This window comes from Salmo salar, chromosome 27, assembly GCF_965601325.2.
Source record: "Salmo salar chromosome 27, fSalSal1, whole genome shotgun sequence".
Taxonomy (NCBI): domain Eukaryota; kingdom Metazoa; phylum Chordata; class Actinopteri; order Salmoniformes; family Salmonidae; genus Salmo; species Salmo salar.
The window spans coordinates 41,771,692-41,798,674 of record NC_138317.1 but is presented as its reverse complement, the minus strand read 5'-3'; the positions used below and the strand labels follow the sequence as shown (position 1 = coordinate 41,798,674).

At 45.2% G+C, this 26,983-nt stretch overlaps 27 non-coding genes across 27 annotated transcripts; all 27 read left to right on the top strand.

Annotated features, from left to right (window-relative positions):
• Positions 1-143: 143 nt before the first annotated feature.
• Positions 144-231, top strand: trnay-gua (transfer RNA tyrosine (anticodon GUA)). Its single transcript is given in 2 exon segments — positions 144-180; positions 196-231. It is a non-coding gene; the product is annotated as a tRNA-Tyr (tRNA).
• A 797-nt stretch (positions 232-1,028) lies between these two features.
• Positions 1,029-1,116, top strand: trnay-gua (transfer RNA tyrosine (anticodon GUA)). The gene is given in 2 exon segments: positions 1,029-1,065; positions 1,081-1,116. It is a non-coding gene; the product is annotated as a tRNA-Tyr (tRNA).
• A 797-nt stretch (positions 1,117-1,913) lies between these two features.
• Positions 1,914-2,001, top strand: trnay-gua (transfer RNA tyrosine (anticodon GUA)). The gene is given in 2 exon segments: positions 1,914-1,950; positions 1,966-2,001. It is a non-coding gene; the product is annotated as a tRNA-Tyr (tRNA).
• A 797-nt stretch (positions 2,002-2,798) lies between these two features.
• Positions 2,799-2,886, top strand: trnay-gua (transfer RNA tyrosine (anticodon GUA)). Its single transcript is given in 2 exon segments — positions 2,799-2,835; positions 2,851-2,886. It is a non-coding gene; the product is annotated as a tRNA-Tyr (tRNA).
• A 797-nt stretch (positions 2,887-3,683) lies between these two features.
• trnay-gua (transfer RNA tyrosine (anticodon GUA)) lies at positions 3,684-3,771 on the top strand. Its single transcript is given in 2 exon segments — positions 3,684-3,720; positions 3,736-3,771. It is a non-coding gene; the product is annotated as a tRNA-Tyr (tRNA).
• Positions 3,772-4,568: 797 nt separating this feature from the next.
• trnay-gua (transfer RNA tyrosine (anticodon GUA)) lies at positions 4,569-4,656 on the top strand. Its single transcript is given in 2 exon segments — positions 4,569-4,605; positions 4,621-4,656. It is a non-coding gene; the product is annotated as a tRNA-Tyr (tRNA).
• A 797-nt stretch (positions 4,657-5,453) lies between these two features.
• On the top strand, positions 5,454-5,541 carry trnay-gua (transfer RNA tyrosine (anticodon GUA)). The gene is given in 2 exon segments: positions 5,454-5,490; positions 5,506-5,541. It is a non-coding gene; the product is annotated as a tRNA-Tyr (tRNA).
• Positions 5,542-6,339: 798 nt separating this feature from the next.
• trnay-gua (transfer RNA tyrosine (anticodon GUA)) lies at positions 6,340-6,427 on the top strand. The gene is given in 2 exon segments: positions 6,340-6,376; positions 6,392-6,427. It is a non-coding gene; the product is annotated as a tRNA-Tyr (tRNA).
• A 787-nt stretch (positions 6,428-7,214) lies between these two features.
• On the top strand, positions 7,215-7,302 carry trnay-gua (transfer RNA tyrosine (anticodon GUA)). Its single transcript is given in 2 exon segments — positions 7,215-7,251; positions 7,267-7,302. It is a non-coding gene; the product is annotated as a tRNA-Tyr (tRNA).
• A 798-nt stretch (positions 7,303-8,100) lies between these two features.
• Positions 8,101-8,188, top strand: trnay-gua (transfer RNA tyrosine (anticodon GUA)). The gene is given in 2 exon segments: positions 8,101-8,137; positions 8,153-8,188. It is a non-coding gene; the product is annotated as a tRNA-Tyr (tRNA).
• Positions 8,189-8,975: 787 nt separating this feature from the next.
• Positions 8,976-9,063, top strand: trnay-gua (transfer RNA tyrosine (anticodon GUA)). Its single transcript is given in 2 exon segments — positions 8,976-9,012; positions 9,028-9,063. It is a non-coding gene; the product is annotated as a tRNA-Tyr (tRNA).
• Positions 9,064-9,663: 600 nt separating this feature from the next.
• Positions 9,664-9,751, top strand: trnay-gua (transfer RNA tyrosine (anticodon GUA)). The gene is given in 2 exon segments: positions 9,664-9,700; positions 9,716-9,751. It is a non-coding gene; the product is annotated as a tRNA-Tyr (tRNA).
• Positions 9,752-10,537: 786 nt separating this feature from the next.
• On the top strand, positions 10,538-10,625 carry trnay-gua (transfer RNA tyrosine (anticodon GUA)). The gene is given in 2 exon segments: positions 10,538-10,574; positions 10,590-10,625. It is a non-coding gene; the product is annotated as a tRNA-Tyr (tRNA).
• A 797-nt stretch (positions 10,626-11,422) lies between these two features.
• trnay-gua (transfer RNA tyrosine (anticodon GUA)) lies at positions 11,423-11,510 on the top strand. Its single transcript is given in 2 exon segments — positions 11,423-11,459; positions 11,475-11,510. It is a non-coding gene; the product is annotated as a tRNA-Tyr (tRNA).
• Positions 11,511-12,307: 797 nt separating this feature from the next.
• On the top strand, positions 12,308-12,395 carry trnay-gua (transfer RNA tyrosine (anticodon GUA)). Its single transcript is given in 2 exon segments — positions 12,308-12,344; positions 12,360-12,395. It is a non-coding gene; the product is annotated as a tRNA-Tyr (tRNA).
• Positions 12,396-13,192: 797 nt separating this feature from the next.
• On the top strand, positions 13,193-13,280 carry trnay-gua (transfer RNA tyrosine (anticodon GUA)). The gene is given in 2 exon segments: positions 13,193-13,229; positions 13,245-13,280. It is a non-coding gene; the product is annotated as a tRNA-Tyr (tRNA).
• Positions 13,281-14,077: 797 nt separating this feature from the next.
• On the top strand, positions 14,078-14,165 carry trnay-gua (transfer RNA tyrosine (anticodon GUA)). The gene is given in 2 exon segments: positions 14,078-14,114; positions 14,130-14,165. It is a non-coding gene; the product is annotated as a tRNA-Tyr (tRNA).
• Positions 14,166-14,962: 797 nt separating this feature from the next.
• Positions 14,963-15,050, top strand: trnay-gua (transfer RNA tyrosine (anticodon GUA)). The gene is given in 2 exon segments: positions 14,963-14,999; positions 15,015-15,050. It is a non-coding gene; the product is annotated as a tRNA-Tyr (tRNA).
• Positions 15,051-15,847: 797 nt separating this feature from the next.
• Positions 15,848-15,935, top strand: trnay-gua (transfer RNA tyrosine (anticodon GUA)). Its single transcript is given in 2 exon segments — positions 15,848-15,884; positions 15,900-15,935. It is a non-coding gene; the product is annotated as a tRNA-Tyr (tRNA).
• A 797-nt stretch (positions 15,936-16,732) lies between these two features.
• trnay-gua (transfer RNA tyrosine (anticodon GUA)) lies at positions 16,733-16,820 on the top strand. The gene is given in 2 exon segments: positions 16,733-16,769; positions 16,785-16,820. It is a non-coding gene; the product is annotated as a tRNA-Tyr (tRNA).
• Positions 16,821-18,504: 1,684 nt separating this feature from the next.
• trnay-gua (transfer RNA tyrosine (anticodon GUA)) lies at positions 18,505-18,592 on the top strand. Its single transcript is given in 2 exon segments — positions 18,505-18,541; positions 18,557-18,592. It is a non-coding gene; the product is annotated as a tRNA-Tyr (tRNA).
• A 3,440-nt stretch (positions 18,593-22,032) lies between these two features.
• Positions 22,033-22,120, top strand: trnay-gua (transfer RNA tyrosine (anticodon GUA)). Its single transcript is given in 2 exon segments — positions 22,033-22,069; positions 22,085-22,120. It is a non-coding gene; the product is annotated as a tRNA-Tyr (tRNA).
• Positions 22,121-22,917: 797 nt separating this feature from the next.
• trnay-gua (transfer RNA tyrosine (anticodon GUA)) lies at positions 22,918-23,005 on the top strand. Its single transcript is given in 2 exon segments — positions 22,918-22,954; positions 22,970-23,005. It is a non-coding gene; the product is annotated as a tRNA-Tyr (tRNA).
• Positions 23,006-23,802: 797 nt separating this feature from the next.
• On the top strand, positions 23,803-23,890 carry trnay-gua (transfer RNA tyrosine (anticodon GUA)). The gene is given in 2 exon segments: positions 23,803-23,839; positions 23,855-23,890. It is a non-coding gene; the product is annotated as a tRNA-Tyr (tRNA).
• A 797-nt stretch (positions 23,891-24,687) lies between these two features.
• On the top strand, positions 24,688-24,775 carry trnay-gua (transfer RNA tyrosine (anticodon GUA)). The gene is given in 2 exon segments: positions 24,688-24,724; positions 24,740-24,775. It is a non-coding gene; the product is annotated as a tRNA-Tyr (tRNA).
• Positions 24,776-25,572: 797 nt separating this feature from the next.
• trnay-gua (transfer RNA tyrosine (anticodon GUA)) lies at positions 25,573-25,660 on the top strand. Its single transcript is given in 2 exon segments — positions 25,573-25,609; positions 25,625-25,660. It is a non-coding gene; the product is annotated as a tRNA-Tyr (tRNA).
• A 797-nt stretch (positions 25,661-26,457) lies between these two features.
• On the top strand, positions 26,458-26,545 carry trnay-gua (transfer RNA tyrosine (anticodon GUA)). The gene is given in 2 exon segments: positions 26,458-26,494; positions 26,510-26,545. It is a non-coding gene; the product is annotated as a tRNA-Tyr (tRNA).
• Positions 26,546-26,983: the final 438 nt, after the last annotated feature.

The window sequence follows — 26,983 nt, the reverse complement described above, 5'->3', positions numbered from 1 at the left end:
TGCTTTGCATGTGTGAGGACCCGGCTTCAATCCCTGGCATCTCCATGAAACCACCAAACTAAGAAGTTAACTTTTAAAAGGGCTCATATCCATCAGCAGAACTTATGACCATCTAGGTCATGGCGTTGTGACATACTCATCGACCTTTGATAGCTCAGTTGGTAGAGCGGAGGACTGTAGGTGCTAATTACATCAATCCTTAGGTCGCTGGTTCAAATCCGTCTCAAAGGAGTGAAATTTTTCTTGTGGATTGCCCCAACTTTTTGACAGCCGTGAACTTTGACTTGCGATTGACTAACACATTATCTTTCCCTGAGAACGCCAAATTCTTCATTTCTTGCTCTCCGTAGGACAGTTGGTAGAGTGGATGACGGTAGGTGCTCTGTGCAGCAATCCTTAGGTCGCTGGTTCAAATCCGGTTCAAAGGAGGGTACATTTTCTTGTGGATTGCCCCAATTTTTTGACAGCCGTGAACTTTGACTTGCGATTGACTAACATATTATCTTTCCCTGAGAGCGCCGAATTCTTCACTTGTTGGTCTTCCATAGGACAGGTGGTAGAGCGGCGGAGTGTACGTGAAATTGCAACAATCCTTATGTCACTGGCTTACACTATCTCAAAGGAGCATAACCTTTTCCGCATTTGTGCTGACTTTTTGACGTTTGCAAAGTTATTCCCTAAAAGCAATTATTTCCATGACCGGGAATCAAACATGGGACACAACAGCAAAAGCTCCAAATCCTTGTCACTAGACCACCAGGGAAAGGGAAAAACCTTCAGCAGTGTCGGGCCTAAACAGCATTCTTTACCCTCGGCTCACATTTTCTCTATCCCCAAATGCAACTACTGGCATTCTAAGGGGATGTAGCTCAGCAGAAGTGCGCATGCTTAGCATGTATGAGGACCCGGCTTCAATCCCTGGCATCTCCATGAAACCACCAAACTAAGAAGTTAACTTATAAAAGGGCTCATATCCATCAGCAGAACTTATGACCATCTAGGTGATGGCGTTGTGACATACTCATCGACCTTTGATAGCTCAGTTGGTAGAGCGGAGGACTGTAGGTGCCAGTTACAGCAATCCTTAGGTCGCTGGTTCAAATCCGGCTCAAAGGAGTGAAATTTTTCTTGTGGATTGCCCCAATTTTTTGACAGCCGTGAACTTTGACTTGCGATTGACTAACACATTATCTTTCCCTGAGAACGCCAAATTCGTCATTTCTTGCTCTCCGTAGGACAGTTGGTAGAGTGGATGACGGTAGGTGCTCTGTGCAGCAATCCTTAGGTCGCTGGTTCAAATCCGGTTCAAAGGAGTGTACATTTTCTTGTGGATTGCCCCAATTTTTTGACAGCCGTGAACTTTGACTTGCGATTGACTAACATATTATCTTTCCCTGAGAGCGCCGAATTCTTCACTTGTTGGTCTTCCATAGGACAGGTGGTAGAGCGGCGGAGTGTACGTGAAATTGCAACAATCCTTATGTCACTGGCTCACACTATCTCAAAGGAGGATAACCTTTTCCGCATTTGTGCTGACTTTTTGACGTTTGCAAAGTTATTCCCTAAAAGCAATTATTTCCCTGACCGGGAATCAAACACGGGACACAACAGCAAAAGCTCCAAATCCTTGTCACTAGACCACCAGGGAAAGGGAAAAACCTTCAGCAGTGTCGGGCCTAAACAGCATTCTTTACCCTCGGCTCACATTTTCTCTATCCCCAAATGCAACTACTGGCATTCTAAGGGGATGTAGCTCAGCAGAAGTGCGCATGCTTAGCATGTATGAGGACCCGGCTTCAATCCCTGGCATCTCCATGAAACCACCAAACTAAGAAGTTAACTTATAAAAGGGCTCATATCCATCAGCAGAACTTATGACCATCTAGGTGATGGCGTTGTGACATACTCATCGACCTTTGATAGCTCAGTTGGTAGAGCGGAGGACTGTAGGTGCTAATTACAGCAATCCTTAGGTCGCTGGTTCAAATCCGGCTCAAAGGAGTGAAATTTTTCTTGTGGATTGCCCCAATTTTTTGACAGCCGTGAACTTTGACTTGCGATTGACTAACACATTATCTTTCCCTGAGAACGCCAAATTCGTCATTTCTTGCTCTCCGTAGGACAGTTGGTAGAGTAGATGACGGTAGGTGCTCTGTGCAGCAATCCTTAGGTCGCTGGTTCAAATCCGGTTCAAAGGAGTGTACATTTTCTTGTGGATTGCCCCAATTTTTTGACAGCCGTGAACTTTGACTTGCGATTGACTAACATATTATCTTTCCCTGAGAGCGCCGAATTCTTCACTTGTTGGTCTTCCATAGGACAGGTGGTAGAGCGGCGGAGTGTACGTGAAATTGCAACAATCCTTATGTCACTGGCTCACACTATCTCAAAGGAGGATAACCTTTTCCGCATTTGTGCTGACTTTTTGACGTTTGCAAAGTTATTCCCTAAAAGCAATTATTTCCCTGACCGGGAATCAAACACGGGACACAACAGCAAAAGCTCCAAATCCTTGTCACTAGACCACCAGGGAAAGGGAAAAACCTTCAGCAGTGTCGGGCCTAAACACCATTCTTTACCCTCGGCTCACATTTTCTCTATCCCCAAATGCAAATACTGGCATTCTAAGGGGATGTAGCTCAGCAGAAGTGCGCATGCTTTGCATGTATGAGGACCCGGCTTCAATCCCTGGCATCTCCATGAAACCACCAAACTAAGAAGTTAACTTATAAAAGGGCTCATATCCATCAGCAGAACTTATGACCATCTAGGTGATGGCGTTGTGACATACTCATCGACCTTTGATAGCTCAGTTGGTAGAGCGGAGGACTGTAGGTGCTAATTACAGCAATCCTTAGGTCGCTGGTTCAAATCAGGCTCAAAGGAGTGAAATTTTTCTTGTGGATTGCCCCAATTTTTTGACAGCCGTGAACTTTGACTTGCGATTGACTAACACATTATCTTTCCCTGAGAACGCCAAATTCGTCATTTCTTGCTCTCCGTAGGACAGTTGGTAGAGTGGATGACGGTAGGTGCTCTGTGCAGCAATCCTTAGGTCGCTGGTTCAAATCCGGTTCAAAGGAGTGTACATTTTCTTGTGGATTGCCCCAATTTTTTGACAGCCGTGAACTTTGACTTGCGATTGACTAACATATTATCTTTCCCTGAGAGCGCCGAATTCTTCACTTGTTGGTCTTCCATAGGACAGGTGGTAGAGCGGCGGAGTGTACGTGAAATTGCAACAATCCTTATGTCACTGGCTCACACTATCTCAAAGGAGGATAACCTTTTCCGCATTTGTGCTGACTTTTTGACGTTTGCAAAGTTATTCCCTAAAAGCAATTATTTCCCTGACCGGGAATCAAACACGGGACACAACAGCAAAAGCTCCAAATCCTTGTCACTAGACCACCAGGGAAAGGGAAAAACCTTCAGCAGTGTCGGGCCTAAACACCATTCTTTACCCTCGGCTCACATTTTCTCTATCCCCAAATGCAAATACTGGCATTCTAAGGGGATGTAGCTCAGCAGAAGTGCGCATGCTTTGCATGTATGAGGACCCGGCTTCAATCCCTGGCATCTCCATGAAACCACCAAACTAAGAAGTTAACTTATAAAAGGGCTCATATCCATCAGCAGAACTTATGACCATCTAGGTGATGGCGTTGTGACATACTCATCGACCTTTGATAGCTCAGTTGGTAGAGCGGAGGACTGTAGGTGCTAATTACAGCAATCCTTAGGTCGCTGGTTCAAATCAGGCTCAAAGGAGTGAAATTTTTCTTGTGGATTGCCCCAATTTTTTGACAGCCGTGAACTTTGACTTGCGATTGACTAACACATTATCTTTCCCTGAGAACGCCAAATTCGTCATTTCTTGCTCTCCGTAGGACAGTTGGTAGAGTGGATGACGGTAGGTGCTCTGTGCAGCAATCCTTAGGTCGCTGGTTCAAATCCGGTTCAAAGGAGTGTACATTTTCTTGTGGATTGCCCCAATTTTTTGACAGCCGTGAACTTTGACTTGCGATTGACTAACATATTATCTTTCCCTGAGAGCGCCGAATTCTTCACTTGTTGGTCTTCCATAGGACAGGTGGTAGAGCGGCGGAGTGTACGTGAAATTGCAACAATCCTTATGTCACTGGCTCACACTATCTCAAAGGAGGATAACCTTTTCCGCATTTGTGCTGACTTTTTGACGTTTGCAAAGTTATTCCCTAAAAGCAATTATTTCCCTGACCGGGAATCAAACACGGGACACAACAGCAAAAGCTCCAAATCCTTGTCACTAGACCACCAGGGAAAGGGAAAAACCTTCAGCAGTGTCGGGCCTAAACAGCATTCTTTACCCTCGGCTCACATTTTCTCTATCCCCAAATGCAACTACTGGCATTCTAAGGGGATGTAGCTCAGCAGAAGTGCGCATGCTTTGCATGTATGAGGACCCGGCTTCAATCCCTGGCATCTCCATGAAACCACCAAACTAAGAAGTTAACTTATAAAAGGGCTCATATCCATCAGCAGAACTTATGACCATCTAGGTGATGGCGTTGTGACATACTCATCGACCTTTGATAGCTCAGTTGGTAGAGCAGAGGACTGTAGGTGCTAATTACAGCAATCCTTAGGTCGCTGGTTCAAATCCGGCTCAAAGGAGTGAAATTTTTCTTGTGGATTGCCCCAATTTTTTGACAGCCGTGAACTTTGACTTGCGATTGACTAACACATTATCTTTCCCTGAGAACGCCAAATTCGTCATTTCTTGCTCTCCGTAGGACAGTTGGTAGAGTGGATGACGGTAGGTGCTCTGTGCAGCAATCCTTAGGTCGCTGGTTCAAATCCGGTTCAAAGGAGTGTACATTTTCTTGTGGATTGCCCCAATTTTTTGACAGCCGTGAACTTTGACTTGCGATTGACTAACATATTATCTTTCCCTGAGAGCGCCGAATTCTTCACTTGTTGGTCTTCCATAGGACAGGTGGTAGAGCGGCGGAGTGTACGTGAAATTGCAACAATCCTTATGTCACTGGCTCACACTATCTCAAAGGAGGATAACCTTTTCCGCATTTGTGCTGACTTTTTGACGTTTGCAAAGTTATTCCCTAAAAGCAATTATTTCCCTGACCGGGAATCAAACACGGGACACAACAGCAAAAGCTCCAAATCCTTGTCACTAGACCACCAGGGAAAGGGAAAAACCTTCAGCAGTGTCGGGCCTAAACAGCATTCTTTACCCTCGGCTCACATTTTCTCTATCCCCAAATGCAACTACTGGCATTCTCAGGGGATGTAGCTCAGCAGAAGTGCGCATGCTTTGCATGTATGAGGACCCGGCTTCAATCCCTGGCATCTCCATGAAACCACCAAACTAAGAAGTTAAATTTTAAAAGGGCTCATATCCATCAGCAGAACTTATGACCATCTAGGTCATGGCGTTGTGACATACTCATCGACCTTTGATAGCTCAGTTGGTAGAGCGGAGGACTGTAGGTGCTAATTACAGCAATCCTTAGGTCGCTGGTTCAAATCCGGCTCAAAGGACTGAAATTTTTCTTGTGGATTGCCCCAATTTTTTGACAGCCGTGAACTTTGACTTGCGATTGACTAACACATTATCTTTCCCTGAGAACGCCAAATTCTTCATTTCTTGCTCTCCGTAGGACAGTTGGTAGAGTGGATAACGGTAGGTGCTCTGTGCAGCAATCCTTAGGTCGCTGGTTCAAATCCGGTTCAAAGGAGGGTACATCTTCTTGTGGATTGCCCCAATTTTTGGACAGCCGTGAACTTTGACTTGCGATTGACTAACATATTATCTTTCCCTGAGAGTGCCGAATTCTTCACTTGTTGGTCTTCCATAGGACAGGTGGTAGAGCGGCGGCGTGTACGTGAAATTGCAACAACGCTTATGTCACTGGCTTACACTATCTCAAAGGAGCATAACCTTTTATGCATTTGTGCTGACTTTTTGACGTTTGCAAAGTTATTCCCTAAAAGCAATTATTTCCATGACCGGGAATCAAACACGGGACACAACAGCAAAAGCTACAAATCCTTGTCACTAGACCACCAGGGAAAGGGAAAAACCTTCAGCAGTGTCGGGCCTAAACAGCATTCTTTACCCTCGGCTCACATTTTCTCTATCCCCAAATGCAACTACTGGCATTCTAAGGGGATGTAGCTCAGCAGAAGTGCGCATGCTTAGCATGTATGAGGACCCGGCTTCAATCCCTGGCATCTCCATGAAACCACCAAACTAAGAAGTTTAACTTTTAAAAGGGCTCATATCCATCAGCAGAACTTATGACCATCTAGGTGATGGCGTTGTGACATACTCATCGACCTTTGATAGCTCATTTGGTAGAGCGGAGGACTGTAGGTGCTAATTACAGCAATCCTTAGGTCGCTGGTTCAAATCCGGCTCAAAGGAGTGAACTTTTTCTTGTGGATTGCCCCAATTTTTTGACAGCCGTTAACTTTGACTTGCGATTGACTAACACATTATCTTTCCCTGAGAACGCCAAATTCTTCATTTCTTGCTCTCCGTAGGACAGTTGGTAGAGTGGATAACGGTAGGTGCTCTGTGCAGCAATCCTTAGGTCGCTGGTTCAAAGGAGGGTACATTTTCTTGTGGATTGCCCCAATTTTTTGACAGCCGTGAACTTTGACTTGCGATTGACTAACATATTATCTTTCCCTGAGAGCGCCGAATTCTTCACTTGTTGGTCTTCCATAGGACAGGTGGTAGAGCGGCGGAGTGTACGTGAAATTGCAACAATCCTTATGTCACTGGCTCACACTATCTCAAAGGAGGATAACCTTTTCCGCATTTGTGCTGACTTTTTGACGTTTGCAAAGTTATTCCCTAAAAGCAATTATTTCCCTGACCGGGAATCAAACACGGGACACAACAGCAAAAGCTCCAAATCCTTGTCACTAGACCACCAGGGAAAGGGAAAAACCTCCAGCAGTGTCGGGCCTAAACAGCATTCTTTACCCTCGGCTCACATTTTCTCTATCCCCAAATGCAACTACTGGCATTCTAAGGGGATGTAGCTCAGCAGAAGTGCGCATGCTTTGCATGTATGAGGACCCGGCTTCAATCCCTGGCATCTACATGAAACCACCAAACTAAGAAGTTTAACTTTTAAAAGGGCTCATATCCATCAGCAGAACTTATGACCATCTAGGTGATGGCGTTGTGACATACTCATCGCCCTTTGATAGCTCAGTTGGTAGAGCGGAGGACTGTAGGTGCTAATTACATCAATCCTTAGGTCGCTGGTTCAAATCCGGCTCAAAGGAGTGAAATTTTTCTTGTGGATTGCCCCAATTTTTTGACAGCCGTGAACTTTGACTTGCGATTGACTAACACATTATCTTTCCCTGAGAACGCCAAATTCTTCATTTCTTGCTCTCCGTAGGACAGTTGGTAGAGTGGATAACGGTAGGTGCTCTGTGCAGCAATCCTTAGGTCGCTGGTTCAAATCCGGTTCAAAGGAGGGTACATCTTCTTGTGGATTGCCCCAATTTTTGGACAGCCGTGAACTTTGACTTGCGATTGACTAACATATTATCTTTCCCTGAGAGTGCCGAATTCTTCACTTGTTGGTCTTCCATAGGACAGGTGGTAGAGCGGCGGCGTGTACGTGAAATTGCAACAACGCTTATGTCACTGGCTTACACTATCTCAAAGGAGCATAACCTTTTATGCATTTGTGCTGACTTTTTGACGTTTGCAAAGTTATTCCCTAAAAGCAATTATTTCCATGACCGGGAATCAAACACGGGACACAACAGCAAAAGCTACAAATCCTTGTCACTAGACCACCAGGGAAAGGGAAAAACCTTCAGCAGTGTCGGGCCTAAACAGCATTCTTTACCCTCGGCTCACATTTTCTCTATCCCCAAATGCAACTACTGGCATTCTAAGGGGATGTAGCTCAGCAGAAGTGCGCATGCTTAGCATGTATGAGGACCCGGCTTCAATCCCTGGCATCTCCATGAAACCACCAAACTAAGAAGTTTAACTTTTAAAAGGGCTCATATCCATCAGCAGAACTTATGACCATCTAGGTGATGGCGTTGTGACATACTCATCGACCTTTGATAGCTCATTTGGTAGAGCGGAGGACTGTAGGTGCTAATTACAGCAATCCTTAGGTCGCTGGTTCAAATCCGGCTCAAAGGAGTGAACTTTTTCTTGTGGATTGCCCCAATTTTTTGACAGCCGTTAACTTTGACTTGCGATTGACTAACACATTATCTTTCCCTGAGAACGCCAAATTCTTCATTTCTTGCTCTCCGTAGGACAGTTGGTAGAGTGGATAACGGTAGGTGCTCTGTGCAGCAATCCTTAGGTCGCTGGTTCAAAGGAGGGTACATTTTCTTGTGGATTGCCCCAATTTTTTGACAGCCGTGAACTTTGACTTGCGATTGACTAACATATTATCTTTCCCTGAGAGCGCCGAATTCTTCACTTGTTGGTCTTCCATAGGACAGGTGGTAGAGCGGCGGAGTGTACGTGAAATTGCAACAATCCTTATGTCACTGGCTCACACTATCTCAAAGGAGGATAACCTTTTCCGCATTTGTGCTGACTTTTTGACGTTTGCAAAGTTATTCCCTAAAAGCAATTATTTCCCTGACCGGGAATCAAACACGGGACACAACAGCAAAAGCTCCAAATCCTTGTCACTAGACCACCAGGGAAAGGGAAAAACCTCCAGCAGTGTCGGGCCTAAACAGCATTCTTTACCCTCGGCTCACATTTTCTCTATCCCCAAATGCAACTACTGGCATTCTAAGGGGATGTAGCTCAGCAGAAGTGCGCATGCTTTGCATGTATGAGGACCCGGCTTCAATCCCTGGCATCTACATGAAACCACCAAACTAAGAAGTTTAACTTTTAAAAGGGCTCATATCCATCAGCAGAACTTATGACCATCTAGGTGATGGCGTTGTGACATACTCATCGCCCTTTGATAGCTCAGTTGGTAGAGCGGAGGACTGTAGGTGCTAATTACATCAATCCTTAGGTCGCTGGTTCAAATCCGGCTCAAAGGAGTGAAATTTTTCTTGTGGATTGCCCCAATTTTTTGACAGCCGTGAACTTTGACTTGCGATTGAATAACACATTATCTTTCCCTGAGAACGCCAAATTCTTCACTTGTTGGTCTTCCATAGGACAGGTGGTAGAGCGGCGGAGTGTACGTGAAATTGCAACAATCCTTATGTCACTGGCTCACACTATCTCAAAGGAGGATAACCTTTTCCGCATTTGTGCTGACTTTTTGACGTTTGCAAAGTTATTCCCTAAAAGCAATTATTTCCCTGACCGGGAATCAAACACGGGACACAACAGCAAAAGCTCCAAATCCTTGTCACTAGACCACCAGGGAAAGGGAAAAATCTTCAGCAGTGTCGGGCCTAAACAGCATTCTTTACCCTCAGCTCACATTTTCTCTATCCCCAAATGCAACTACTGGCATTCTCAGGGGATGTAGCTCAGCAGAAGTGCGCATGCTTTGCATGTATGAGGACCCGGCATCAATCCCTGGCATCTCCATGAAACCACCAAACTAAGAAGTTAACTTTTAAAAGGGCTCATATCCATCAGCAGAACTTATGACCATCTAGGTGATGGCGTTGTGACATACTCATCGACCTTTGATAGCTCAGTTGGTAGAGCAGAGGACTGTAGGTGCTAATTACAGCAATCCTTAGGTCGCTGGTTCAAATCTGGCTCAAAGGAGTGAAATTTTTCTTGTGGATTGCCCCAATTTTTTGACAGCCGTGAACTTTGACTTGCGATTGACTAACACATTATCTTTCCCTGAGAACGCCAAATTCTTCATTTCTTGCTCTCCGTAGGACAGTTGGTAGAGTTGATGACGGTAGGTGCTCTGTGCAGCAATCCTTAGGTCGCTGGTTCAAAGGAGTGTACATTTTCTTGTGGATTTCCCCAATTTTTTGACAGCCGTGAACTTTGACTTGCGATTGACTAATATATTATCTTTCCCTGAGAGCGCCGAATTCTTCACTTGTTGGTCTTCCATAGGACAGGTGGTAGAGCGGCGGAGTGTACGTGAAATTGCAACAATCCTTATGTCACTGGCTCACACTATCTCAAAGGAGGATAACCTTTTCCGCATTTGTGCTGACTTTTTGACGTTTGCAAAGTTATTCCCTAAAAGCAATTATTTCCCTGACCGGGAATCAAACACGGGACACAACAGCAAAAGCTCCAAATCCTTGTCACTAGACCACCAGGGAAAGGGAAAAACCTTCAGCTGTGTCGGGACTAAACAGCATTCTTTACCCTCGGCTCACATTTTCTCTATCCCCAAATGCAACTACTGGCATTCTCAGGGGATGTAGCTCAGCAGAAGTGCGCATGCTTTGCATGTGTGAGGACCCGGCTTCAATCCCTGGCATCTCCATGAAACCACCAAACTAAGAAGTTAACTTTTAAAAGGGCTCATATCCATCAGCAGAACTTATGACCATCTAGGTCATGGCGTTGTGACATACTCATCGACCTTTGATAGCTCAGTTGGTAGAGCGGAGGACTGTAGGTGCTAATTACATCAATCCTTAGGTCGCTGGTTCAAATCCGTCTCAAAGGAGTGAAATTTTTCTTGTGGATTGCCCCAACTTTTTGACAGCCGTGAACTTTGACTTGCGATTGACTAACACATTATCTTTCCCTGAGAACGCCAAATTCTTCATTTCTTGCTCTCCGTAGGACAGTTGGTAGAGTGGATGACGGTAGGTGCTCTGTGCAGCAATCCTTAGGTCGCTGGTTCAAATCCGGTTCAAAGGAGGGTACATTTTCTTGTGGATTGCCCCAATTTTTTGACAGCCGTGAACTTTGACTTGCGATTGACTAACATATTATCTTTCCCTGAGAGCGCCGAATTCTTCACTTGTTGGTCTTCCATAGGACAGGTGGTAGAGCGGCGGAGTGTACGTGAAATTGCAACAATCCTTATGTCACTGGCTTACACTATCTCAAAGGAGCATAACCTTTTCCGCATTTGTGCTGACTTTTTGACGTTTGCAAAGTTATTCCCTAAAAGCAATTATTTCCATGACCGGGAATCAAACATGGGACACAACAGCAAAAGCTCCAAATCCTTGTCACTAGACCACCAGGGAAAGGGAAAAACCTTCAGCAGTGTCGGGCCTAAACAGCATTCTTTACCCTCGGCTCACATTTTCTCTATCCCCAAATGCAACTACTGGCATTCTAAGGGGATGTAGCTCAGCAGAAGTGCGCATGCTTAGCATGTATGAGGACCCGGCTTCAATCCCTGGCATCTCCATGAAACCACCAAACTAAGAAGTTAACTTATAAAAGGGCTCATATCCATCAGCAGAACTTATGACCATCTAGGTGATGGCGTTGTGACATACTCATCGACCTTTGATAGCTCAGTTGGTAGAGCGGAGGACTGTAGGTGCCAGTTACAGCAATCCTTAGGTCGCTGGTTCAAATCCGGCTCAAAGGAGTGAAATTTTTCTTGTGGATTGCCCCAATTTTTTGACAGCCGTGAACTTTGACTTGCGATTGACTAACACATTATCTTTCCCTGAGAACGCCAAATTCGTCATTTCTTGCTCTCCGTAGGACAGTTGGTAGAGTGGATGACGGTAGGTGCTCTGTGCAGCAATCCTTAGGTCGCTGGTTCAAATCCGGTTCAAAGGAGTGTACATTTTCTTGTGGATTGCCCCAATTTTTTGACAGCCGTGAACTTTGACTTGCGATTGACTAACATATTATCTTTCCCTGAGAGCGCCGAATTCTTCACTTGTTGGTCTTCCATAGGACAGGTGGTAGAGCGGCGGAGTGTACGTGAAATTGCAACAATCCTTATGTCACTGGCTCACACTATCTCAAAGGAGGATAACCTTTTCCGCATTTGTGCTGACTTTTTGACGTTTGCAAAGTTATTCCCTAAAAGCAATTATTTCCCTGACCGGGAATCAAACACGGGACACAACAGCAAAAGCTCCAAATCCTTGTCACTAGACCACCAGGGAAAGGGAAAAACCTTCAGCAGTGTCGGGCCTAAACAGCATTCTTTACCCTCGGCTCACATTTTCTCTATCCCCAAATGCAACTACTGGCATTCTAAGGGGATGTAGCTCAGCAGAAGTGCGCATGCTTAGCATGTATGAGGACCCGGCTTCAATCCCTGGCATCTCCATGAAACCACCAAACTAAGAAGTTAACTTATAAAAGGGCTCATATCCATCAGCAGAACTTATGACCATCTAGGTGATGGCGTTGTGACATACTCATCGACCTTTGATAGCTCAGTTGGTAGAGCGGAGGACTGTAGGTGCTAATTACAGCAATCCTTAGGTCGCTGGTTCAAATCCGGCTCAAAGGAGTGAAATTTTTCTTGTGGATTGCCCCAATTTTTTGACAGCCGTGAACTTTGACTTGCGATTGACTAACACATTATCTTTCCCTGAGAACGCCAAATTCGTCATTTCTTGCTCTCCGTAGGACAGTTGGTAGAGTAGATGACGGTAGGTGCTCTGTGCAGCAATCCTTAGGTCGCTGGTTCAAATCCGGTTCAAAGGAGTGTACATTTTCTTGTGGATTGCCCCAATTTTTTGACAGCCGTGAACTTTGACTTGCGATTGACTAACATATTATCTTTCCCTGAGAGCGCCGAATTCTTCACTTGTTGGTCTTCCATAGGACAGGTGGTAGAGCGGCGGAGTGTACGTGAAATTGCAACAATCCTTATGTCACTGGCTCACACTATCTCAAAGGAGGATAACCTTTTCCGCATTTGTGCTGACTTTTTGACGTTTGCAAAGTTATTCCCTAAAAGCAATTATTTCCCTGACCGGGAATCAAACACGGGACACAACAGCAAAAGCTCCAAATCCTTGTCACTAGACCACCAGGGAAAGGGAAAAACCTTCAGCAGTGTCGGGCCTAAACACCATTCTTTACCCTCGGCTCACATTTTCTCTATCCCCAAATGCAAATACTGGCATTCTAAGGGGATGTAGCTTAGCAGAAGTGCGCATGCTTTGCATGTATGAGGACCCGGCTTCAATCCCTGGCATCTCCATGAAACCACCAAACTAAGAAGTTAACTTATAAAAGGGCTCATATCCATCAGCAGAACTTATGACCATCTAGGTGATGGCGTTGTGACATACTCATCGACCTTTGATAGCTCAGTTGGTAGAGCGGAGGACTGTAGGTGCTAATTACAGCAATCCTTAGGTCGCTGGTTCAAATCAGGCTCAAAGGAGTGAAATTTTTCTTGTGGATTGCCCCAATTTTTTGACAGCCGTGAACTTTGACTTGCGATTGACTAACACATTATCTTTCCCTGAGAACGCCAAATTCGTCATTTCTTGCTCTCCGTAGGACAGTTGGTAGAGTGGATGACGGTAGGTGCTCTGTGCAGCAATCCTTAGGTCGCTGGTTCAAATCCGGTTCAAAGGAGTGTACATTTTCTTGTGGATTGCCCCAATTTTTTGACAGCCGTGAACTTTGACTTGCGATTGACTAACATATTATCTTTCCCTGAGAGCGCCGAATTCTTCACTTGTTGGTCTTCCATAGGACAGGTGGTAGAGCGGCGGAGTGTACGTGAAATTGCAACAATCCTTATGTCACTGGCTCACACTATCTCAAAGGAGGATAACCTTTTCCGCATTTGTGCTGACTTTTTGACGTTTGCAAAGTTATTCCCTAAAAGCAATTATTTCCCTGACCGGGAATCAAACACGGGACACAACAGCAAAAGCTCCAAATCCTTGTCACTAGACCACCAGGGAAAGGGAAAAACCTTCAGCAGTGTCGGGCCTAAACAGCATTCTTTACCCTCGGCTCACATTTTCTCTATCCCCAAATGCAACTACTGGCATTCTAAGGGGATGTAGCTCAGCAGAAGTGCGCATGCTTTGCATGTATGAGGACCCGGCTTCAATCCCTGGCATCTCCATGAAACCACCAAACTAAGAAGTTAACTTATAAAAGGGCTCATATCCATCAGCAGAACTTATGACCATCTAGGTGATGGCGTTGTGACATACTCATCGACCTTTGATAGCTCAGTTGGTAGAGCGGAGGACTGTAGGTGCTAATTACAGCAATCCTTAGGTCGCTGGTTCAAATCCGGCTCAAAGGAGTGAAATTTTTCTTGTGGATTGCCCCAATTTTTTGACAGCCGTGAACTTTGACTTGCGATTGACTAACACATTATCTTTCCCTGAGAACGCCAAATTCGTCATTTCTTGCTCTCCGTAGGACAGTTGGTAGAGTGGATGACGGTAGGTGCTCTGTGCAGCAAGCCTTAGGTCGCTGGTTCAAATCCGGTTCAAAGGAGTGTACATTTTCTTGTGGATTGCCCCAATTTTTTGACAGCCGTGAACTTTGACTTGCGATTGACTAACATATTATCTTTCCCTGAGAGCGCCGAATTCTTCACTTGTTGGTCTTCCATAGGACAGGTGGTAGAGCGGCGGAGTGTACGTGAAATTGCAACAATCCTTATGTCACTGGCTCACACTATCTCAAAGGAGGATAACCTTTTCCGCATTTGTGCTGACTTTTTGACGTTTGCAAAGTTATTCCCTAAAAGCAATTATTTCCCTGACCGGGAATCAAACACGGGACACAACAGCAAAAGCTCCATATCCTTGTCACTAGACCACCAGGGAAAGGGAAAAACCTTCAGCAGTGTCGGGCCTAAACAGCATTCTTTACCCTCGGCTCACATTTTCTCTATCCCCAAATGCAACTACTGGCATTCTAAGGGGATGTAGCTCAGCAGAAGTGCGCATGCTTAGCATGTATGAGGACCCGGCTTCAATCCCTGGCATCTCCATGAAACCACCAAACTAAGAAGTTAACTTATAAAAGGGCTCATATCCATCAGCAGAACTTATGACCATCTAGGTGATGGCGTTGTGACATACTCATCGACCTTTGATAGCTCAGTTGGTAGAGCGGAGGACTGTAGGTGCTAATTACAGCAATCCTTAGGTCGCTGGTTCAAATCCGGCTCAAAGGAGTGACATTTTTCTTGTGGATTGCCCCAATTTTTTGACAGCCGTGAACTTTGACTTGCGATTGACTAACACATTATCTTTCCCTGAGAACGCCAAATTCGTCATTTCTTGCTCTCCGTAGGACAGTTGGTAGAGTGGATGACGGTAGGTGCTCTGTGCAGCAATCCTTAGGTCGCTGGTTCAAATCCGGTTCAAAGGAGTGTACATTTTCTTGTGGATTGCCCCAATTTTTTGACAGCCGTGAACTTTGACTTGCGATTGACTAACATATTATCTTTCCCTGAGAGCGCCGAATTCTTCACTTGTTGGTCTTCCATAGGACAGGTGGTAGAGCGGCGGAGTGTACGTGAAATTGCAACAATCCTTATGTCACTGGCTCACACTATCTCAAAGGAGGATAACCTTTTCCGCATTTGTGCTGACTTTTTGACGTTTGCAAAGTTATTCCCTAAAAGCAATTATTTCCCTGACCGGGAATCAAACACGGGACACAACAGCAAAAGCTCCAAATCCTTGTCACTAGACCACCAGGGAAAGGGAAAAACCTTCAGCAGTGTCGGGCCTAAACACCATTCTTTACCCTCGGCTCACATTTTCTCTATCCCCAAATGCAAATACTGGCATTCTAAGGGGATGTAGCTCAGCAGAAGTGCGCATGCTTTGCATGTATGAGGACCCGGCTTCAATCCCTGGCATCTCCATGAAACCACCAAACTAAGAAGTTAACTTATAAAAGGGCTCATATCCATCAGCAGAACTTATGACCATCTAGGTGATGGCGTTGTGACATACTCATCGACCTTTGATAGCTCAGTTGGTAGAGCGGAGGACTGTAGGTGCTAATTACAGCAATCCTTAGGTCGCTGGTTCAAATCAGGCTCAAAGGAGTGAAATTTTTCTTGTGGATTGCCCCAATTTTTTGACAGCCGTGAACTTTGACTTGCGATTGACTAACACATTATCTTTCCCTGAGAACGCCAAATTCGTCATTTCTTGCTCTCCGTAGGACAGTTGGTAGAGTGGATGACGGTAGGTGCTCTGTGCAGCAATCCTTAGGTCGCTGGTTCAAATCCGGTTCAAAGGAGTGTACATTTTCTTGTGGATTGCCCCAATTTTTTGACAGCCGTGAACTTTGACTTGCGATTGACTAACATATTATCTTTCCCTGAGAGCGCCGAATTCTTCACTTGTTGGTCTTCCATAGGACAGGTGGTAGAGCGGCGGAGTGTACGTGAAATTGCAACAATCCTTATGTCACTGGCTCACACTATCTCAAAGGAGGATAACCTTTTCCGCATTTGTGCTGACTTTTTGACGTTTGCAAAGTTATTCCCTAAAAGCAATTATTTCCCTGACCGGGAATCAAACACGGGACACAACAGCAAAAGCTCCAAATCCTTGTCACTAGACCACCAGGGAAAGGGAAAAACCTTCAGCAGTGTCGGGCCTAAACAGCATTCTTTACCCTCGGCTCACATTTTCTCTATCCCCAAATGCAACTACTGGCATTCTAAGGGGATGTAGCTCAGCAGAAGTGCGCATGCTTTGCATGTATGAGGACCCGGCTTCAATCCCTGGCATCTCCATGAAACCACCAAACTAAGAAGTTAACTTATAAAAGGGCTCATATCCATCAGCAGAACTTATGACCATCTAGGTGATGGCGTTGTGACATACTCATCGACCTTTGATAGCTCAGTTGGTAGAGCGGAGGACTGTAGGTGCTAATTACAGCAATCCTTAGGTCGCTGGTTCAAATCCGGCTCAAAGGAGTGAAATTTTTCTTGTGGATTGCCCCAATTTTTTGACAGCCGTGAACTTTGACTTGCGATTGACTAACACATTATCTTTCCCTGAGAACGCCAAATTCGTCATTTCTTGCTCTCCGTAGGACAGTTGGTAGAGTGGATGACGGTAGGTGCTCTGTGCAGCAATCCTTAGGTCGCTGGTTCAAATCCGGTTCAAAGGAGTGTACATTTTCTTGTGGATTGCCCCAATTTTTTGACAGCCGTGAACTTTGACTTGCGATTGACTAACATATTATCTTTCCCTGAGAGCGCCGAATTCTTCACTTGTTGGTCTTCCATAGGACAGGTGGTAGAGCGGCGGAGTGTACGTGAAATTGCAACAATCCTTATGTCACTGGCTCACACTATCTCAAAGGAGGATAACCTTTTCCGCATTTGTGCTGACTTTTTGACGTTTGCAAAGTTATTCCCTAAAAGCAATTATTTCCCTGACCGGGAATCAAACACGGGACACAACAGCAAAAGCTCCAAATCCTTGTCACTAGACCACCAGGGAAAGGGAAAAACCTTCAGCAGTGTCGGGCCTAAACAGCATTCTTTACCCTCGGCTCACATTTTCTCTATCCCCAAATGCAACTACTGGCATTCTCAGGGGATGTAGCTCAGCAGAAGTGCGCATGCTTTGCATGTATGAGGACCCGGCTTCAATCCCTGGCATCTCCATGAAACCACCAAACTAAGAAGTTAAATTTTAAAAGGGCTCATATCCATCAGCAGAACTTATGACCATCTAGGTCATGGCGTTGTGACATACTCATCGACCTTTTATAGCTCAGTCTGGTAGAGCGGAGGACTGTAGGTGCTAATTACAGCAATCCTTAGGTCGCTGGTTCAAATCCGGCTCAAAGGAGTGAAATTTTTCTTGTGGATTGCCCCAATTTTTTGACAGCCGTGAACTTTGACTTGCGATTGACTAACACATTATCTTTCCCTGAGAACGCCAAATTCTTCATTTCTTGCTCTCCGTAGGACAGTTGGTAGAGTGGATAACGGTAGGTGCTCTGTGCAGCAATCCTTAGGTCGCTGGTTCAAATCCGGTTCAAAGGAGGGTACATCTTCTTGTGGATTGCCCCAATTTTTGGACAGCCGTGAACTTTGACTTGCGATTGACTAACATATTATCTTTCCCTGAGAGTGCCGAATTCTTCACTTGTTGGTCTTCCATAGGACAGGTGGTAGAGCGGCGGCGTGTACGTGAAATTGCAACAACGCTTATGTCACTGGCTTACACTATCTCAAAGGAGCATAACCTTTTATGCATTTGTGCTGACTTTTTGACGTTTGCAAAGTTATTCCCTAAAAGCAATTATTTCCATGACCGGGAATCAAACACGGGACACAACAGCAAAAGCTACAAATCCTTGTCACTAGACCACCAGGGAAAGGGAAAAACCTTCAGCAGTGTCGGGCCTAAACAGCATTCTTTACCCTCGGCTCACATTTTCTCTATCCCCAAATGCAACTACTGGCATTCTAAGGGGATGTAGCTCAGCAGAAGTGCGCATGCTTAGCATGTATGAGGACCCGGCTTCAATCCCTGGCATCTCCATGAAACCACCAAACTAAGAAGTTTAACTTTTAAAAGGGCTCATATCCATCAGCAGAACTTATGACCATCTAGGTGATGGCGTTGTGACATACTCATCGACCTTTGATAGCTCATTTGGTAGAGCGGAGGACTGTAGGTGCTAATTACAGCAATCCTTAGGTCGCTGGTTCAAATCCGGCTCAAAGGAGTGAACTTTTTCTTGTGGATTGCCCCAATTTTTTGACAGCCGTTAACTTTGACTTGCGATTGACTAACACATTATCTTTCCCTGAGAACGCCAAATTCTTCATTTCTTGCTCTCCGTAGGACAGTTGGTAGAGTGGATGACGGTAGGTGCTCTGTGCAGCAATCCTTAGGTCGCTGGTTCAAAGGAGGGTACATTTTCTTGTGGATTGCCCCAATTTTTTGACAGCCGTGAACTTTGACTTGCGATTGACTAACACATTATCTTTCCCTGAGAACGCCAAATTCTTCATTTCTTGCGCTCCGTAGGACAGTTGGTAGAGTGGATGATGGTAGGTGCTCTGTGCAGCAATCCTTAGGTCGCTGGTTCAAATCCGGTTCAAAGGAGTGTACATTTTCTTGTGGATTGCCCCAATTTTTTGACAGCCGTGAACTTTGACTTGCGATTGACTAACACATTATCTTTCCCTGAGAACGCCAAATTCTTTATTTCTTGCTCTCCGTAGGACAGGTGGTAGAGCGGCGGAGTGTACGTGAAATTGCAACAATCCTTATGTCACTGGCTCACACTATCTCAAAGGAGGATAACCTTTTCCGCATTTGTGCTGACTTTTTGACGTTTGCAAAGTTATTCCCTAAAAGCAATTATTTCCCTGACCGGGAATCAAACACGGGACACAACAGCAAAAGCTCCAAATCCTTGTCACTAGACCACCAGGGAAAGGGAAAAATCTTCAGCAGTGTCGGGCCTAAACAGCATTCTTTACCCTCGGCTCACATTTTCTCTATCCCCAAATGCAACTACTGGCATTCTCAGGGGATGTAGCTCAGCAGAAGTGCGCATGCTTTGCATGTATGAGGACCCGGCTTCAATCCCTGGCATCTCCATGAAACCACCAAACTAAGAAGTTAACTTTTAAAAGGGCTCATATCCATCAGCAGAACTTATGACCATCTAGGTGATGGCGTTGTGACATACTCATCGACCTTTGATAGCACAGTTGGTTGAGCGGAGGACTGTAGGTGCTAATTACAGCAATCCTTAGGTCGCTGGTTCAAATCCGGCTCAAAGGAGTGAAATTTTTCTTGTGGATTGCCCCAATTTTTTGACAGCCGTGAACTTTGACTTGCGATTGACTAACACATTATCTTTCCCTGAGAACGCCAAATTCTTCATTTCTTGCTCTCCGTAGGACAGTTGGTAGAGTGGATGACGGTAGGTGCTCTGTGCAGCAATCCTTAGGTCGCTGGTTCAAATCCGGTTCAAAGGAGTGTACATTCTCTTGTGGATTGCCCCAATTTTTTGACAGCCGTGAACTTTGACTTGCGATTGACTAACATATTATCTTTCCCTGAGAGCGCCGAATTCTTCACTTGTTGGTCTTCCATAGGACAGGTGGTAGAGCGGCGGAGTGTACGTGAAATTGCAACAATCCTTATGTCACTGGCTCACACTATCTCAAAGGAGGATAACCTTTTCCGCATTTGTGCTGACTTTTTGACGTTTGCAAAGTTATTCCCTAAAAGCAATTATTTCCCTGACCGGGAATCAAACACGGGACACAACAGCAAAAGCTCCAAATCCTTGTCACTAGACCACCAGGGAAAGGGAAAAACCTTCAGCAGTGTCGGGCCTAAACAGCATTCTTTACCCTCGGCTCACATTTTCTCTATCCCCAAATGCAACTACTGGCATTCTCAGGGGATGTAGCTCAGCAGAAGTGCGCATGCTTTGCATGTATGAGGACCCGGCTTCAATCCCTGGCATCTCCATGAAACCACCAAACTAAGAAGTTAACTTTTAAAAGGGCTCATATCCATCAGGAGAACTTATGACCATCTAGGTGATGGCGTTGTGACATACTCATCGACCTTTGATAGCACAGTTGGTAGAGCGGAGGACTGTAGGTGCTAATTACATCAATCCTTAGGTCGCTGGTTCAAATCCGGCTCAAAGGAGTGAAATTTTTCTTGTGGATTGCCCCAATTTTTTGACAGCCGTGAACTTTGACTTGCGATTGAATAACACATTATCTTTCCCTGAGAACGCCAAATTCTTCACTTGTTGGTCTTCCATAGGACAGGTGGTAGAGCGGCGGAGTGTACGTGAAATTGCAACAATCCTTATGTCACTGGCTCACACTATCTCAAAGGAGGATAACCTTTTCCGCATTTGTGCTGACTTTTTGACGTTTGCAAAGTTATTCCCTAAAAGCAATTATTTCCCTGACCGGGAATCAAACACGGGACACAACAGCAAAAGCTCCAAATCCTTGTCACTAGACCACCAGGGAAAGGGAAAAATCTTCAGCAGTGTCGGGCCTAAACAGCATTCTTTACCCTCAGCTCACATTTTCTCTATCCCCAAATGCAACTACTGGCATTCTCAGGGGATGTAGCTCAGCAGAAGTGCGCATGCTTTGCATGTATGAGGACCCGGCATCAATCCCTGGCATCTCCATGAAACCACCAAACTAAGAAGTTAACTTTTAAAAGGGCTCATATCCATCAGCAGAACTTATGACCATCTAGGTGATGGCGTTGTGACATACTCATCGACCTTTGATAGCTCAGTTGGTAGAGCAGAGGACTGTAGGTGCTAATTACAGCAATCCATAGGTCGCTGGTTCAAATCTGGCTCAAAGGAGTGAAATTTTTCTTGTGGATTGCCCCAATTTTTTGACAGCCGTGAACTTTGACTTGCGATTGACTAACACATTATCTTTCCCTGAGAACGCCAAATTCTTCATTTCTTGCTCTCCGTAGGACAGTTGGTAGAGTGGATGACGGTAGGTGCTCTGTGCAGCAATCCTTAGGTCGCTGGTTCAAATCCGGTTCAAAGGAGGGTACATTTTCTTGTGGATTGCCCCAATTTTTTGACAGCCGTGAACTTTGACTTGCGATTGACTAACATATTATCTTTCCCTGAGAGCGCCGAATTCTTCACTTGTTGGTCTTCCATAGGACAGGTGGTAGAGCGGCGGAGTGTACGTGAAATTGCAACAATCCTTATGTCACTGGCTCACACTATCTCAAAGGAGCATAACCTTTTCCGCATTTGTGCTGACTTTTTGACGTTTGCAAAGTTATTCCCTAAAAGCAATTATTTCCCTGACCGGGAATCAAACACGGGACACAACAGCAAAAGCTCCAAATCCTTGTCACTAGACCACCAGGGAAAGGGAAAAACCTTCAGCAGTGTCGGGCCTAAACAGCATTCTTTACCCTCGGCTCACATTTTCTCTATCCCCAAATGCAACTACTGGCATTCTAAGGGGATGTAGCTCAGCAGAAGTGCGCATGCTTAGCATGTATGAGGACCCGGCTTCAATCCCTGGCATCTCCATGAAACCACCAAACTAAGAAGTTAACTTATAAAAGGGCTCATATCCATCAGCAGAACTTATGACCATCTAGGTGATGGCGTTGTGACATACTCATCGACCTTTGATAGCTCAGTTGGTAGAGCGGAGGACTGTAGGTGCTAATTACAGCAATCCTTAGGTCGCTGGTTCAAATCCGGCTCAAAGGAGTGAAATTTTTCTTGTGGATTGCCCCAATTTTTTGACAGCCGTGAACTTTGACTTGCGATTGACTAACACATTATCTTTCCCTGAGAACGCCAAATTCGTCATTTCTTGCTCTCCGTAGGACAGTTGGTAGAGTGGATGACGGTAGGTGCTCTGTGCAGCAATCCTTAGGTCGCTGGTTCAAATCCGGTTCAAAGGAGTGTACATTTTCTTGTGGATTGCCCCAATTTTTTGACAGCCGTGAACTTTGACTTGCGATTGACTAACATATTATCTTTCCCTGAGAGCGCCGAATTCTTCACTTGTTGGTCTTCCATAGGACAGGTGGTAGAGCGGCGGAGTGTACGTGAAATTGCAACAATCCTTATGTCACTGGCTCACACTATCTCAAAGGAGGATAACCTTTTCCGCATTTGTGCTGACTTTTTGACGTTTGCAAAGTTATTCCCTAAAAGCAATTATTTCCCTGACCGGGAATCAAACACGGGACACAACAGCAAAAGCTCCAAATCCTTGTCACTAGACCACCAGGGAAAGGGAAAAACCTTCAGCAGTGTCGGGCCTAAACAGCATTCTTTACCCTCGGCTCACATTTTCTCTATCCCCAAATGCAAATACTGGCATTCTAAGGGGATGTAGCTCAGCAGAAGTGCGCATGCTTTGCATGTATGAGGACCCGGCTTCAATCCCTGGCATCTCCATGAAACCACCAAACTAAGAAGTTAACTTATAAAAGGGCTCATATCCATCAGCAGAACTTATGACCATCTAGGTGATGGCGTTGTGACATACTCATCGACCTTTGATAGCTCAGTTGGTAGAGCGGAGGACTGTAGGTGCTAATTACAGCAATCCTTAGGTCGCTGGTTCAAATCCGGCTCAAAGGAGTGAAATTTTTCTTGTGGATTGCCCCAATTTTTTGACAGCCGTGAACTTTGACTTGCGATTGACTAACACATTATCTTTCCCTGAGAACGCCAAATTCGTCATTTCTTGCTCTCCGTAGGACAGTTGGTAGAGTGGATGACGGTAGGTGCTCTGTGCAGCAAGCCTTAGGTCGCTGGTTCAAATCCGGTTCAAAGGAGTGTACATTTTCTTGTGGATTGCCCCAATTTTTTGACAGCCGTGAACTTTGACTTGCGATTGACTAACATATTATCTTTCCCTGAGAGCGCCGAATTCTTCACTTGTTGGTCTTCCATAGGACAGGTGGTAGAGCGGCGGAGTGTACGTGAAATTGCAACAATCCTTATGTCACTGGCTCACACTATCTCAAAGGAGGATAACCTTTTCCGCATTTGTGCTGACTTTTTGACGTTTGCAAAGTTATTCCCTAAAAGCAATTATTTCCCTGACCGGGAATCAAACACGGGACACAACAGCAAAAGCTCCATATCCTTGTCACTAGACCACCAGGGAAAGGGAAAAACCTTCAGCAGTGTCGGGCCTAAACAGCATTCTTTACCCTCGGCTCACATTTTCTCTATCCCCAAATGCAACTACTGGCATTCTAAGGGGATGTAGCTCAGCAGAAGTGCGCATGCTTAGCATGTATGAGGACCCGGCTTCAATCCCTGGCATCTCCATGAAACCACCAAACTAAGAAGTTAACTTATAAAAGGGCTCATATCCATCAGCAGAACTTATGACCATCTAGGTGATGGCGTTGTGACATACTCATCGACCTTTGATAGCTCAGTTGGTAGAGCGGAGGACTGTAGGTGCTAATTACAGCAATCCTTAGGTCGCTGGTTCAAATCCGGCTCAAAGGAGTGAAATTTTTCTTGTGGATTGCCCCAATTTTTTGACAGCCGTGAACTTTGACTTGCGATTGACTAACACATTATCTTTCCCTGAGAACGCCAAATTCGTCATTTCTTGCTCTCCGTAGGACAGTTGGTAGAGTGGATGACGGTAGGTGCTCTGTGCAGCAATCCTTAGGTCGCTGGTTCAAATCCGGTTCAAAGGAGTGTACATTTTCTTGTGGATTGCCCCAATTTTTTGACAGCCGTGAACTTTGACTTGCGATTGACTAACATATTATCTTTCCCTGAGAGCGCCGAATTCTTCACTTGTTGGTCTTCCATAGGACAGGTGGTAGAGCGGCGGAGTGTACGTGAAATTGCAACAATCCTTATGTCACTGGCTCACACTATCTCAAAGGAGGATAACCTTTTCCGCATTTGTGCTGACTTTTTGACGTTTGCAAAGTTATTCCCTAAAAGCAATTATTTCCCTGACCGGGAATCAAACACGGGACACAACAGCAAAAGCTCCAAATCCTTGTCACTAGACCACCAGGGAAAGGGAAAAACCTTCAGCAGTGTCGGGCCTAAACACCATTCTTTACCCTCGGCTCACATTTTCTCTATCCCCAAATGCAAATACTGGCATTCTAAGGGGATGTAGCTCAGCAGAAGTGCGCATGCTTTGCATGTATGAGGACCCGGCTTCAATCCCTGGCATCTCCATGAAACCACCAAACTAAGAAGTTAACTTATAAAAGGGCTCATATCCATCAGCAGAACTTATGACCATCTAGGTGATGGCGTTGTGACATACTCATCGACCTTTGATAGCTCAGTTGGTAGAGCGGAGGACTGTAGGTGCTAATTACAGCAATCCTTAGGTCGCTGGTTCAAATCAGGCTCAAAGGAGTGAAATTTTTCTTGTGGATTGCCCCAATTTTTTGACAGCCGTGAACTTTGACTTGCGATTGACTAACACATTATCTTTCCCTGAGAACGCCAAATTCGTCATTTCTTGCTCTCCGTAGGACAGTTGGTAGAGTGGATGACGGTAGGTGCTCTGTGCAGCAATCCTTAGGTCGCTGGTTCAAATCCGGTTCAAAGGAGTGTACATTTTCTTGTGGATTGCCCCAATTTTTTGACAGCCGTGAACTTTGACTTGCGATTGACTAACATATTATCTTTCCCTGAGAGCGCCGAATTCTTCACTTGTTGGTCTTCCATAGGACAGGTGGTAGAGCGGCGGAGTGTACGTGAAATTGCAACAATCCTTATGTCACTGGCTCACACTATCTCAAAGGAGGATAACCTTTTCCGCATTTGTGCTGACTTTTTGACGTTTGCAAAGTTATTCCCTAAAAGCAATTATTTCCCTGACCGGGAATCAAACACGGGACACAACAGCAAAAGCTCCAAATCCTTGTCACTAGACCACCAGGGAAAGGGAAAAACCTTCAGCAGTGTCGGGCCTAAACAGCATTCTTTACCCTCGGCTCACATTTTCTCTATCCCCAAATGCAACTACTGGCATTCTAAGGGGATGTAGCTCAGCAGAAGTGCGCATGCTTTGCATGTATGAGGACCCGGCTTCAATCCCTGGCATCTCCATGAAACCACCAAACTAAGAAGTTAACTTATAAAAGGGCTCATATCCATCAGCAGAACTTATGACCATCTAGGTGATGGCGTTGTGACATACTCATCGACCTTTGATAGCTCAGTTGGTAGAGCGGAGGACTGTAGGTGCTAATTACAGCAATCCTTAGGTCGCTGGTTCAAATCCGGCTCAAAGGAGTGAAATTTTTCTTGTGGATTGCCCCAATTTTTTGACAGCCGTGAACTTTGACTTGCGATTGACTAACACATTATCTTTCCCTGAGAACGCCAAATTCGTCATTTCTTGCTCTCCGTAGGACAGTTGGTAGAGTGGATGACGGTAGGTGCTCTGTGCAGCAACCCTTAGGTCGCTGGTTCAAATCCGGTTCAAAGGAGTGTACATTTTCTTGTGGATTGCCCCAATTTTTTGACAGCCGTGAACTTTGACTTGCGATTGACTAACATATTATCTTTCCCTGAGAGCGCCGAATTCTTCACTTGTTGGTCTTCCATAGGACAGGTGGTAGAGCGGCGGAGTGTACGTGAAATTGCAACAATCCTTATGTCACTGGCTCACACTATCTCAAAGGAGGATAACCTTTTCCGCATTTGTGCTGACTTTTTGACGTTTGCAAAGTTATTCCCTAAAAGCAATTATTTCCCTGACCGGGAATCAAACACGGGACACAACAGCAAAAGCTCCATATCCTTGTCACTAGACCACCAGGGAAAGGGAAAAACCTTCAGCAGTGTCGGGCCTAAACAGCATTCTTTACCCTCGGCTCACATTTTCTCTATCCCCAAATGCAACTACTGGCATTCTCAGGGGATGTAGCTCAGCAGAAGTGCGCATGCTTTGCATGTATGAGGACCCGGCTTCAATCCCTGGCATCTCCATGAAACCACCAAACTAAGAAGTTAACTTTTAAAAGGGCTCATATCCATCAGCAGAACTTATGACCATCTAGGTGATGGCGTTGTGACATACTCATCGACCTTTGATAGCTCAGTTGGTAGAGCGGAGGACTGTAGGTGCTAATTACAGCAATCCTTAGGTCGCTGGTTCAAATCCGGCTCAAAGGAGTGAAATTTTTCTTGTGGATTGCCCCAATTTTTTGACAGCCGTGAACTTTGACTTGCGATTGACTAACACATTATCTTTCCCTGAGAACGCCAAATTCTTCATTTCTTGCTCTCCGTAGGACAGTTGGTAGAGTGGATGACGGTAGGTGCTCTGTGCAGCAATCCTTAGGTCGCCGGTTCAAAGGAGGGTACATTTTCTTGTGGATTGCCCCAATTTTTGGACAGCCGTGAACTTTGACTTGCGATTGACTAACATATTATCTTTCCCTGAGAGTGCCGAATTCTTCACTTGTTGGTCTTCCATAGGACAGGTGGTAGAGCGGCGGCGTGTACGTGAAATTGCAACAACGCTTATGTCACTGGCTTACACTATCTCAAAGGAGCATAACCTTTTACGCATTTGTGCTGACTTTTTGACGTTTGCAAAGTTATTCCCTA